Here is a 14415-nt window from a genome sequence, read left to right on the forward strand (position 1 = left end):
TTGACCCCACAGGCTGTAAGATTGGATACTATTTTCCAAATATTTCATGTGGAAGAATTAACAATGAGAAAGCCAAACCTAACTGCTCTTATTTCATCAGTTAGTAGCAATAGGCAAAAGTTTCTTTTAGTTCATATACTTGTCTTGAGTTAAGTAACCATTTCTTTTGTTATAAATGAATCTGGTTCTTAACTGTTTGCTTTACTATGCAGTTCTCTGCTTCTCTGAAACTCAGCTTTTAAGAGATTTAAGAAAATTATTGCATAATATTACCTATTGTCCAAATGGTGCAGGAAAGGGATACCAAACACTTTCAACTAGCTGTTCTAATACTGTCTGTATTTATTTATTATTCATTCAACCAACATGCATTCAGCATGTATTACACGCCAGGCATAGTTTAAACTGAAATAAAGACATTTCTCAGGGACCTCAAGGGTTCATGGAGAACCCTCCCCATGTTATAAACTATGACACAGTGAGAAAAATGCTAATAGAGAGGTACACCTCCATGCTTATGGATGCAAAAAGTAATAGGAAGATGCACATGTATGTGGGGGTGGGGGTGGGGGTGATGTTCATGGAATTTTCAAATACTGAACAGGAATTTGCCAGGTGCCTGAGAGGGGAAGAGCATTTCAGGCAAATGCATCAGACTTTCGAAACCTTGGAGATGTGAATGTTTCCCTTTTGCATGTTTGGGAAACTGCAAAAAGACAGTTAAGGCTGAACCAGAGGCAGTGAGTTAGGGAAAGTAGGGAGACACAATCATAAAGGGGGGGAGAAGCCAGACTGTCAAGGACCTTTTATGTTTATCAAGGAAAGGAGCTGATAGGGGTGAAAAGTCATTGAAAGGTGTTAATCAGAGAAGTGTCCTGATTAGTTTTGTACTTTAGGTACCAGAGGCAATAGTGTAGAATACAGATTCAGGAGGAAAGGAAGGTGGGAAAGCCTGTAGGCAGGGAGGTCTGGTCGGAGGCTAGTGCAACAGGATAGGTTAGAAATGATGAGAGTCTGAAGAAAGACAGAAATTGTGGTCATGGAGTGGATTCCAGAGATATCCATAGATTCAGACTTAATGACCTACTGGGTAAGTGAGTAACAAAGAGGAAGTGATCCTAAAGCTTCTGACTTGGACACTAAAATCAAACCAACTGGAGAATTGGAAAGAACATAAAGGGGATTTAATATTGGATAAGTTTAAGGTGTTGGTGATATATCTACTAAACGTGTCTGGTAGGAGCCTAGAAACACAAATCTGGAGTTCAAGGGAATGGTCTGTGCTGAAGATAAAAAGTCGAGTCATAAATACATGGTACCTGGTATTACAGGAATGGATGAGTGTGCCATGAGGAGTATATAGAGAACAGACATGAGCAAGGACAGGCTCTTAGAGGAAAACCAGGGCATGAAAGGACCTAATGTAGAAAAAAGAAGCCAAGGAGGGGGAAGGAAATAGAGCAAATAGAGATAGAAGGTGATGAAGTAACCACTACATAAAGAAAGGCAGGCATTTCAAATGGAGTTTGGTAAATATTTTGAATTCTAGGAAAAATTTGTTGCAATAATAATTGACCAGTGCCTGTTAAATTTTGCAGCCCCAGGGCCTTTGGAGACCATCACAAGACAATTTTCTGAATGAAGGAGGGAGAAGCCAGATTGCAATGGATTCACAAGTGGAAAGGAGAGGAGTCAGTGACCACATCAGGGTTGGTTACTATCAAGAAGTTTGAGTGTGAACAGAGGTAAATGAAGGTGAGCTTTCTTTCCCTCTTCTTCTTTTCCACTTCTTTTCTCTTTTTCTCTTCTCTCTTCTCTTTCTTCCTCCCCCTTCTCTTCCTCCTCCTTGTTCTCTTTCTGAGAAATAAAAGAGTTTTAAGCTACAATAAAGAGGTGCTATTCTAAAGAGATGCTCTTATTAGGGACGTTACTACAAGCATCTGCTTTTGGGAACAATTCTTTCATATTAGGTTTTTCTCATCTGTAGTTATGTTTCTAAGGGCACTGATCTGTAGTAAACCAGCCTCTATGTTAATAGCCTTCTCCCTAAAGCAGAATTCTACTGTATTTACTTACACAGAAGCGTATGTGGAGTGAAGCCACCAGCTAAAAATTGCAAGAATACTGAAATTGACACTCTTTCAGCTCAATGTGTAAGAGTGTCGTACTTATCATAGTTTTTTGAATTATTTTCTTTATTGAGTCTACTTGATAGATCAAACAGTAACTTTAAAACTACTCAGTAAGGATTATTTTGTATAAAGTTGAAAGCATTATGGGTAATTTTATGACAATTATGTATAACATGCTCGAGTCTCTCCTCAGGTTTCTTACATATGTAAAAAGAAACAAAATGCATAAGGTGCTTTAAATCCATATGGTTCTTATATTTGGGAAACTTAAGACTGCTTTTAGATATTACCTTAGTAATCCTCATGGATTTTTAGGTTATTTTTTTTCTGAATTCCATATCATCACCTCAGGTGGAAAGTAAGATATGTGTCATTATGACAAATTTTGCCTCTATCCCAGGAAATGTAGCTCTTGCAGACAGTTTTGGCTGACTACTTGGTTTTGACAGTCCCACTAAAATGAACTACTCTGTTAACTGCTTTTCTACTCACAGCCTCTATTTTACAGGTGGGAAAACTTACATGTATAGCTCCACAGAACTTTAGGGCAGAGAAAAATATGGAAGGTTAGGACTGTTTGTTGCTCGTAACCGAAAAGGAGAGTAACTGGAACTGATAATAGAAAGGGTGCCATGAATCCAGGCAGGTTCTATTACTTATTTCTTGTCTCCATTTAATTTCTCTATATTTTCTAATCCTGTTTCCTCTGTATCCTGGTCAGTAAGGTAGAATATGGCTCAGGTTTACGTGCCATGACATTAAATATGCTCAACAACATTATATACTGAAACTTTCTCTCTACCACAGTTACTAAGCCTTGGGGAAGAGACATTGATTGATGCCAACTCATAGTCCAATCAGCCATGGGCCAGAAATGAATGCATGGTCTACAATGGTTTTGGGGAGTATATCCCTGTAGCTTGGGGTAGAGTAGGAGTTAGTTAAGGGTATGGTTGTAGACTAAGCAGATATTCCAAAATGTGCCCATCAGAAAAGCTACTCCCCCACTTTGTCCACACCCCCTGCCACAAATATACCATTTTATAGGTAAGGAAACATTCCCTAGAATATTAAATTATTTGGCCAAGGTTATAAAATGAGAATTCCTAATCCAGTGCTATTTTGGTATGTGACTTAACTTTCTTGACGGTGGATGTATTAGCACTAAGAAACTTTACCAAAAAAACAGTTTGCTTCTCTTCATATCACTCTGAATCTCATAGTCCCCTTTTTCTTATTTTCCTATTTGTTTCTTTCTAAGAAATTAGAGAAAATGCTACATGTAAGAGAGACAATTTTTCAAAAGATCCTACCTCGGTAATATATTGACTTATCAATTTGTTTTTATGCTCAATAAGCATGTTTTATATACAAGTGGGAGGGAGAGTTGTCTCTAGAACATGAGGATGAAAGAATCAAAACACATTACCTCTACTCTCCCCAAATAGGTTTCCTGAATAATCGAGAAAATAATATATCTATATATGAACAAAATAGCCAGCATAAGCAAATGTATAGCAATGTAAGCCAAACTGCATGTAAATTTCTGAGGAAATAGAAAATAAGAAAAAGGATGAAAACTTTCAGTAAGACTTTCTGAAGGCCAATTTTTAATAGATCTTACAGGAAGATAGTGGTTATACCTCAGAGGCTGCACATTTATGGTCCACAGGTCAAATCAGGTTTACTTATGTTTTCTTGAGTAGTACTTTAAAAAAATAACTTAAATTATAATGCCTTTTTTGTGGGACCTGCTCTTCCCATTGAGCCATACTCTGGACCACTCAGTATTTTATTGCATTCTTTACTCTACCATGGGTATGTTGCCTGCCTCACCCTTGATGATATTCCCTGGATGTGGATTGCCACGATGAAAGAAATGTACAAATCATTTATTCTTGGGAGATGAATATATACAAAGGCAAAGAGCTGTGAGCCACGGATATGTGCATATAAACTAGGGATGTAGTAGAAACAGGCCTGCATGAAGCTAAGAGACTATTGGACTATTGGTGGAATTATACAGATGAAAATGGATAGTTTCAGAGGGCCCGGATGATAGAGGGCCATAAGCACTATGGTCAGAGAATTTAGATTTTTTTTTTTTTTTCCATTAAGCAGTTTTCTGTCACTCTAAGTTCCTGTTTGAGAGTTACTTGAGTTATTTGAGAAAAGGTACTTGACTACCATATAATGGTTCAACTTGAGGAGGAAGATAGGAGCTCAAAACCGTTTCAAAACCTGTAGGAAATAACAGTTTGGATACGGGTGGTAGTTCTGGCAATAGAAAGACAGAAAGGAGCACTGGCAGGTAAGAGAAAATGGAATCAGACAAGAACAATACAGGAAAAAGAAGTTATGAGGCTGCAGTTTCCACAGAGGGTAAGAAAATTGGAGAGAAATGGCAGAATATAACATTCTGTTACAAAGGTGATGAAATAAATAAAAGCTGGTTTTCATATTAGCGCACAGCAGCTCTCAATCCTGTTCGTGGGTCTATTTCCTGCCAACAGTTACTCATGGCTCCAGCTACTTGACTCTGCTGCTTGTCAAGAAAAGAACAGGCAGCCGCATGGGGTCTTCTGTATTTTATTCATTACAGCTTCTTTTATTTGTTGTTTTAATGTATTTAATTTACTAAATTATTACAGATGTTTTATATTACAATGCTAATAAGAAAAATATGAAAAGATGCCCAACTTCTTTTAAGTCTGGTAGAAGTGGAAACATTTTTCCTTTTGCCTGTTCAAGTTTCAGTTGATCCTTTTTGAAAATGCTGACTGAAAATGGATGGTCCATACTAATTTCAAGTAGAAGGAAAGAGGAACACATTTTAAGTGACATTTTGAAGAAATCATTATGTATTCGGCTTTGAGGTTTGAGACATTGAGAATGTCACGAGGACCTCTTGAAGATGATCACAAAATGCATTACTATTCTTTTCTGGGATCTTCATTACTATTTGAGAACACTAAGTATACAGGAAATGCTTATAACATGCCAGCATTATTTGGTGTTAGTAGTTGTTGGAGTGTGTGAAAATCTTAGACCCAACTTTTGTGGGTGGCTTTTGTGGGAAGTACACTTCATGTTGCACAAAGGGAAATAGTCTCCCCAAGAACTGTATTTATGTGTGATTCATATATGTGGATTAGAACACTTAGGGGAAAAGCTCAACAAAAGAAAGCAACTTTCCCTCGGGGCTTCATGATTTACACAAATTAAATTTGTCACTGTTAAGACAGATAGAGCAGGCTCACTTAAGATCGAACGCTCCAGACCCTGGGCTGCATTAAAGCTCATGAGATAGCCACAGGTAACTACATTAGATTTTCTTTGAACTGGTCCTCTAATTGGAGCCCTGTCACTGCAGAAAGCAATTGAAATTTAATTAAGGGACAGGAAACTCCCAAGTCTAATTTTGTCCTGGAGCCGCTCTGTGGGTTGTCTCTCAGGACTTCAACAGCTGTTGAGTGAAGGTTTTGGCGCGGATGCTAAAGGCTGCCCCGGTGAGGCAGCTCCCAATCATGCTAGGGCATGATGGCTTATTTCTAGGTAGGCTAACTCTCCACCTCCGTAGACACTTTGTGTTACACTGATAGACTCCTGTTTGCTTTGATGCAGTTTGTAAGGGCACCTTCAAATAAGGGCCAAATGTAATCATTATAGAAGTAAGTTCTTTAAATTTAATCGTGATAGAAGTAAGTACTTCAACAAAGAACTCGCTTTTTCTTTCCTCTATTCCACTTGTAAATTTCCTGGTTGTTTCTGATACCAAATCCCCCCCAAATAGTCAGGTCATCTGAACTTCGTGGGGAAAGCTGAAATGCAATTAAGTGAGAAAATGTAGAAAATATCTTTGCAAAGAGTGAAGAAAACTTAAGATGTTATCAAATATTCTTCTAACAAAAACAAACTTCTTGAGACACATTTATCAATTTCTGTAAGATACATGCCAAGAGGATAGCAGAACTCCACTTCTTCCCATAGCTCCTTGGAGTAGACCCAATGTGCTGTCTTAGATAGGAACATGTCTTGCTACTCTAGTGGATTTCTTTTAACCACTCCCCAGGCATGAGGAGGATCTTTAACTCCCTGATTGGCTTAGATTATTTGGAACACAGCTGATTTTTAACGATCCAATATACTAATCTGCGGAGCAACGTTGTATAAATATCATACCTACTGTGCAATGCCTCCGGGGAATAATAAAAACGTTGTATTAATCTTTTCATAATATGAAGAACTTAATTGCCAATGAATTATTCCTATTTTGTCATATGATCTAATATGTATATAACTACTTGCAAGTTGAACCGGACTACATTTTTAGAATGGCTGAAGTCCTGAAGGTTCGATTCAAAATGACAGAGTCATGCAGTGGTGAAAGCCTGGGTCTCAGACTGAGTGATGTCAGAACTACCCTTCAGGTATAAAGCAAAGATTTTGAGTGCTGCTCTTGTTGGCATGTTTTCACTGATACATGTGTTTAGGGACATCAGATGGAGCAGGGGAGAAATGTGGTGTGTTACTTCGAACATATAATAAGCCATCGGACAACTGAAAGACATACTGGGGGCCAGCACTGACTGAACTCCTTTAACTGTTCTTTTCTTTGGGAAATATAAGAGGGGTGGGGAGTTGGATGGGAATCGTTTTGACCAGATTGCTGGTGGAGGCTAGACCTTCATGCTGTACCGACACGGGTGATGGTGGATGTTCAACTTTTGGCATTGTTGGCAATCTTTGCATATGGAGGAAATATGATTAGTAAATATCCCCAACTCACCAGTTCTGACCTTCTCAACATTGCTGACGCTTCTAAAACTGGAAGTTTTACTTCAAATGAAGAAACAGTGGGATACTTCACTCTTCTTCCAAATATGTTGTTTTGAGCTTCAGAATCTCTCTGACATATTGTTACCATGTTACTGTGCGCTGTAGATGCAACAGACTGGTTAAAGACCAAGTCTTAACCGCAACCATGTATTTCCTTTGTTTTATATATTTAGGTCAGATGCTAAACATAGCTGTAACATATTTTCTTTGTGGTTTAATTTCCTTTGTGATTATTTCTTTTATTTAATGGGAGTGTAAAAATGTCCCAAGGACTAAAAACAAATTGCAGCTCATTTTTAACATAGGCACTAAGAGGTACTCTGTTAGTTTGCCTTTGGGTCAAGATTAAACTTTCAGGATCATTTCGGGTTAAAAATGCAACAGTGAGACATTTACATTTTCTTAACAAAACATAGGGGACTATATTCATGTGGCATTCTTTCATAGCCCCTTGGGCCCAAGTCTTATAACAAACAAGGAATGAGAAAATGTGGGCTCCACAGTGACTCTCAGTATATCTCTGGTCTGCGCCTCCCCAGAGATGCCCGTGAGGCGCCTGCACGCAGCACCAGCCCGTAGCTTATAATGACTCCCCAGAGATGTGGAGGGATTCCTGGACATGTAAGAAGGAAAGGCAAACTAAGTCATCAGGGCAGCACCCCAGGACCACCATGAACTTCACAGCAGTGCAACGAGTGATGTGTGTCCATCTTCTAAGTGTTAAAGCTGCAAAGAGGTTTTTCATTACTATCCAGCTTATTAATGTGTGTTTGCTTCTGGCACTTCATTCAGTTTATGCCCTGATAGTGAACAGGTCTGTTTTAATGGTATGTGTAATTCTCATTTCTCAGTAGAGGTGTTGAAATATTTGCTTCTTAAACAAGACAGAGTTTTTTTCTTTCTTTCTTTCTTTGTTTTTTTCTTTTTTCTTTGTTTTTAACAGTCACTTACCTGTTCATTTAGTAAATAGCAGAAATATATATTTTTATCCTTTGGCCATGATGAACATAAAGTATTCATCAAATCCTAAAAGGCATCCTTAAAAGAATATCCTTTGATTTTACCCAGGACTTAATATATTTAACACCTGGATAAATTTAGAGTTCCTTTGAACTAAATGAAATCACTGAGAATCTAACAGCTACCAGACAGCTGTTAATAGTTTTAACAACTACTTGCAGTTGCCCAGAGGAAAGAAAATGTGGTCCATATAAAAAATGCAGTGAATTACAATGGGAACAATGGTTTAACTTTAATAAAGGGGAGACCTGTTTATTTTAATAGGACTAATATTTCAATTGTTAAAAAATTAAAAATTATCATTTTAATTTCCTTGAACTAAAAATAATCCCTGAAGAAATAAATCCATGAAAAAAATTAGTAATGGCTTTCTTCCTACTCATATTCTCATTATGGTTGGAGAATATAGTTTGAAATGACATAGATATGTGCTTTTCTAAAAATATTTTTATTTGTATTACAAAGTGCAATTTTTTTCTAAAATTATACTGAGAGTCAATATTATATTAAATGAATGGCAAGATAAACATACAGACAATCTTAAACAGTCTCTGTCTTTTTCCAGGAAGATGTCGGATATTTAAGGAAAGGAAGACATAATTATTAAATGAATATTAGTCTAAAAATATGCAAAATTAATCAACAAAATCAGGCACTTACATAGCTGATTTTTTATTTTAATATTAATAAAACTTTCCTAAGTTCTTGTTTCTTCACCCAAGAAAGGTATAATCCCCTGCACCACTTACCTAATTTGTGAAGATGTATTTTATTATATAAACAAATAATTGGGTATAAACATGATTACACAGATTTAATTCACAATGTTAAATACTAACCATGCTGATTTTAATAAAAAATATTTCCCTAATAAAATCTTATTACTAACCTTTTTTTTTTCATGAAACATGTGTTTCCACCACTTCCAAAGACCTGGTAATCGTTCATGCAAATGAAAAAAAAAAGTGTATGTTTTCCATAACACGCGTAAGTTGTTCCACAAACATCTGGTAACGAAGCTTTGAAAGCTGCTAGATTCTGAGCCAGCCCAGGTGTTCACTACAACATCTCTAGAACTCAGCAATTGCCTGCAGTAATTTGTTGCAACTCGTATTGGCATTTTTACGGTTATGATGAGGCAAAGGGTGATGACATCATGTTCTAATGTTACGAAGGTGCTGTGAATTCGGTGTGAAAATTCCATCAATGAGTGATTGTTACTGAAATTGACTACATTGGTGGCCATCACATTTTGCCAACTGCAACATCTGGGCACAAGTTAGTAGTGGCGCACCTTGTAAATAACTTAATTGAAATTAATTGCCAGAAGTTTGCAGCACCCTAGGTAGTTTGTAAGTACCATTTCTTATTCTGCAATGTTTTGCACTTGGAGAATTTTGTATTCTCAGATTCTGTTTTAGCAGCTTGGGATGAAAGTGAAAAGTGTAGAAAATGTGTGACGAAACAGCAGGACCACAAGGAAATAAACATTATGTATGAGGAAGAAAACATTGCTATCTATCTGTATACCTACTTTCACTGATAAAATATTTTTCTCACAGAAGTAATTTTAAAATTAATGTATAAAGCAGTTTTTTTTAAAAAGGGCAGTTGAATGATTAGACATAGGTCCCTATTTCCCCAGAAAGAAACATCTAGTATTTTGCCCATGTTGTAAGTATTAAATGCTCACTGTGCTGATATAAACATGTGAAATTATTATATACTATAAAACCACATATTTGAAGAAACGAAGAAGCTGTTCGGTGGAAAAACTAGGAGACTGAATCGGAAATACGGGTCCTGTCGTTGCTGCCATATTCTGAAGCGTTTAGAATAATTTTCTAGGTTATTCATAGCTTCATGCATCATAAATCCAAGGCAAGGTAACCAAAAAATAACAAGGATACTGTAGTCAACAAAAATGAATTTTTCAATAAATAATGATGTCAATTCCTTGCTTCTTCCCTTCTCACTCCTCTTACCTTTGAATTTTTGCTTTTTAAAAAAACATTTCATGAATGGAAAGATGATTAAAGATATGAAATGTTGGTAGTTTAAAATTTGACATGAAAAACCAATTAATAAAGTTTACATTTGCCTTGAAAGCACCACAGTTTATATATTATAATATAAACTTCCATAATGCCCTCAATATTTCAGAAACTTTTATAAAATCTGTTTTAAAAAATAACTATTGTTTTGTTCTGTATGTTCAATAAGAAGATCTACAAAATTAACTTTTTTGACTTTAATGCAGGAAGAACTTTTTCTAACTAGTGTGATTCTTGTTATTTAAAGAAAAATTCTGCAACTTATATTTTTTCCACCCCTACCAAGAAGGTTAAAGCTAATTTTTTTGGTAAATCAGTAGTTATCCTGAGCCCACACTTTCTGAAACAACCAAATTGCTTTTTCTGCCCTTTTCCCTTTTATATTTCTTTGCTTTTGTGCTTTTGCACTTGCTTCAATAATCACTTATATCTGTGTTTTCTATGTAAATTAAAGTAGATAGTTAATAAATATTCTAGAATATCTAGGACTACCAATTGGTATTCTTTCACATAAAATATTTACAATTCAAAAAATCTCTTCTTCTGAAAGGGGTGGGATATTTCAAATTTCTCCCTATAGCTCACTATAACAAAAAATTATACTTTATATAACAATATTTTGCTTTGTTTTTGATAAGAGACCCTTATGTTCACACGTGAGCTTTTGATATGACAATACAACCTAGCTATTCCAAAAAAAAAGAAAGGATTTGAATTCTTTTTTGAACAAAAAGAAAAAAAATTGTATCTCTATACTTATTCATAAAAGCAATCTTAGTGCTTAGTCATAATGGACATATTGTTCAGGCAAAGTGAGTTCAAGGCACTCTGCAAATGTAAGAAAGGATTCCATTTAATCTTTGCTTTTGTTAGGAACAAGCGTGGAGAGTACGGGCAAAGAAGCAGCTTTAACTTATGGTTTTAATCTTAAATGTTTGAATCCCTGTAAGTTTCCCTGAGGTTAATATTTTAATGGTATCAGATCAAATTAAATAGAGAATATGTGGAAGGAATGGCAGGCAATTAATAGAGCCATACAAAATCAATGACAGTTGCTTTTTAATCACATTTCCACTCAGCTGTTTTTTCCTACAAATGAATATATTTTACAATAAAAATGTATAAATCTTTGGAGCTATAGATAGAGCTATATGATCTTAGGATAAATCTTTATGATTTAAGGAATAAAATAAGTCCCTGTTCTTAAGGATCTTGCTATTAATAACAACAGCTACATTTATTAAAGCTATAAAAGAGCGTGAAGTAGAGAAGTGAGTCAGGGATTTTTGCTAATGAGTTGCAGAACTGACTATTCCAGAAGGTTCTTAGGAGGCAGTCCTGAGCAGTTAGAAATAATGAACAGAATATGATTCAGATACTGAAGGCAAGCTAAAAGAGATTTCTCAACTGGATATAAATGAATAGTTTTAATTATGTGATAAAGCATTTTTCTTGCTATATTCCACCATTTTTTTTTCGTACATTGTGGTAAGAGAATGATTTCAGTCCAAAACAATTGCAATTGCCCTGAGAAGGTCCTAATAACATTTGAGTAGTAGAAAGGTTAGTAGCGTGGCAATTGATTTTGAAGATGTATTCTTTCATTCCATTAATTTTGTAGCACCTACCAGGCTCTGTGGATATGGAGGCCAATAAGGCTACAGCCTCATCCTGTACTTTGTGCTCATAATAACTATCCTAAACTATTGAAATATGTTAGTTACATTTTATTTTAAAAGACAGGTACAGAGACAACAAAGCAGACCTACAGTGTTAGATGTCAAGAGAATAGTTATGCTTGGAGAAGATGGGAGATGGGTAGAGAAATGAAGGGTACACAAAAGAGGCCCTTGAGATTCTGGTAGTTTGTTTTTTGATCTGTGTGTTGGTTCTATTTGTGATTCCATATTCACTTTGTGACTATTCATTGAATATACGCTTATAATTTGTGCACTTTTCTTAAATTATATATTTGTAAAAATTTACATAGAACTAAGGAGAAAAAAGAGAGAGAACTGTTTAATACATATTTAAAAGATATGCCCTCCTTTTCTTTGTCAACCAAGTTTCGTCATCTTTTTGTTACTATTCAATCCACTACAACATTCTAGTATAGTCCATATGATGGGGGTCTCTATGAGATTGCTAATGACAGAATCACCATCTCTCATGGCCACTCTTGGCTTGGGTCCTTTTGACTTTTTAACCATTCTTTCTTTTCTCTAAATAAGATAGTTCAAAAAAATTTTTATCTCCTAATTTGACTTTTGTGACATCATACTCTTCGGGTTCTTTTTCTAATTATTAAATTGTTCCCTCCTACCCCCATCATTAGATTTTCTTCTAAACATTCCTTAGATATTGATGCTCTGTTTTTTTAAAATTTTTCTCCTTGTTTACCTTCCTCCAGGGGAATTTGATTCAGAGATTTTATTTTTGTTTTTTTGTTTTTGTTTGGTTGGTTTTGTTTTAACTACAGTCTATTAATAATGCTCAAATCCTTATCTCCACCTCCAAAAACCTGAGATCTAGTTCCATATTTTAGATTGTCTACTTGGCATTTCCACCTATTTTTCATATAAATATCCCAAACTAAGTAAGTTCCAAACTCAAATTATTGTCTCAACTCCAGAAGTCTCATTTTCTTCCTTTATTTCCTGTCTCAATTAGGAGTTCATCTTTAAGCCAGTCATCCAAGGTAGATATTTCTGAATAATTCTCTATTCTGTCCATTCTCTCTTTCAATTCCCATATGAATAAGCCACCATGTTGCTATTAGTACCAATTAAATATTTCTCAGATTGAGCCTCTCTTCTCAATTCCTTTGAAATAAGTATAGTTTGGACCCTCATTATCTTTTCCCCCCAGAATATTTTTATATCCTCATATGTAGATCCCCTGCCTAAGATGTGTAAATCCTTCTCACCTGTTTTTTACATTGTTGCTGGAGTCAGCACACTGCTATTATGTTTGCAGCACCATTCAAAGGGAACTTCCTGCTGGCACAGCACCAGGAACACAGTTGGCTAACTCTTCTTTTAACATCTTCCTTTTGAGATGCAAGAATGGCTAATCTCAGCAATAGCACTAGAATCCAAGGAAGGGTGCCATTCACCTGTCATAATGTTCAAGAGATTTCCATTGGTTATAGGGCAAGTGTAGCCACATTTTTAAAAATGACATCTCATATGTATTTTAACTGAAATTCAGGAGAATGTGATCTCTATAAAATGACAGAAGAGAGTAAGTATATAAATTGAGACACAGGGAGGTAATTAAAAAAGGACAAAATTTCAAACTAGTTGAATTAGAAAAGAGGACATTTAAAAAATTAAAAATGCAATGGGATTTCAAATAATCTTCATAAGAAAAGAAGCAACAGTGCAGAAAATAAAATCAGCATTTAGAAAACAAATATGGAGAACAAAGCGTGGGAGAGGAGATGATAGATCTATATATTATCTATTATAAACAAGAGTGTAAAGACAATGTGTCTTTTCATGTTATCTCCTTGTTCCTTAGAACAAATTTCTAATTGTAGACATATTGGGTCATATGATTTAGAAAAGTTTTAGAATGTGTTACCAAATTATCTTATGAAATGGTTAGATTTACTATTTTACCAATAGTGACTACAAAAACAAATTGTTTCCTATCCAAGCTCACACAACTATTACAAATCTTAAAAAAAAAAATCTTTCTTACCCTATTTTAAATCCCATTAATGTTTACCCTTAATCTTAGAAAATATTTTGTATTGGACATCTCTTTTTTTTATGTTTATTTTTGAGAGAGAGAGAAGGAGACAGCATGAGGGGGGGTGGGCAGAGAACAAGGGAGACAGAATTCGAAGCAGGATCCAAGTTCCCAGCTGTCAGCTGTCAGCACAGAGCCTGACCCAGAGCTCGAACTCACACTCACAAACCATGAGATCATGGCCTGAGCTGAAGTCAGACACTTAACCAACTGAGCCACCCAGACACCCCTTTATTAAACATCTCTTAAGAATGTTTTGACATTTGCACCAGGTTTGCATCAATAATTCCAACAAATATTTAACTTTAACTCAGTGTTGAACTGCCATTGATGCTCATTTCAATTTTTTCATTATAATTTCTTCTCCCTTTTATTGTTTATTTTTATGCATTTCCCATTGGACAAGGACACATCTTTAAAAATGTTTTCATTAAGAATATTTAGATGGTATATTTTCTGACCCCTTGCATATATGAGAATGCCTTTCTGTTGACTTCATATGTATAGGACAGTTTAGCTGAGTTTAGAACTTTTGAGTAATAGAAGATTCTCTCAAAAGTAGGATACATTGTTTTCTTTTCCAGTGTTATAATAAAGCCCAGGACCAATCTGAT

The 14415-nt window shown here is 35.5% G+C and overlaps 1 long non-coding RNA gene across 2 annotated transcripts in view; it reads right to left on the minus strand.

Moving 5' to 3' along the window:
* Positions 1-325: 325 nt before the first annotated feature.
* Positions 326-14415, minus strand: part of LOC113593006 (uncharacterized) — a 33334-nt gene continuing 19244 nt past the window's right edge. The window contains exons 4-6 of one of the 2 annotated variants that reach the window (XR_008300196.1): positions 12972-13160; positions 6922-7070; positions 326-1857 (exon numbers count right to left, since the gene is read on the minus strand). This is a non-coding gene — a long non-coding RNA (uncharacterized LOC113593006). Of the gene's footprint in view, positions 1858-6921; positions 7071-8864; positions 8925-12971; positions 13161-14415 lie in introns of those variants that run through there. The other variant, XR_008300197.1, reaches the window with a different exon arrangement.

Source organism: Acinonyx jubatus, chromosome B4 (assembly GCF_027475565.1).
Source record: "Acinonyx jubatus isolate Ajub_Pintada_27869175 chromosome B4, VMU_Ajub_asm_v1.0, whole genome shotgun sequence".
Taxonomy (NCBI): domain Eukaryota; kingdom Metazoa; phylum Chordata; class Mammalia; order Carnivora; family Felidae; genus Acinonyx; species Acinonyx jubatus.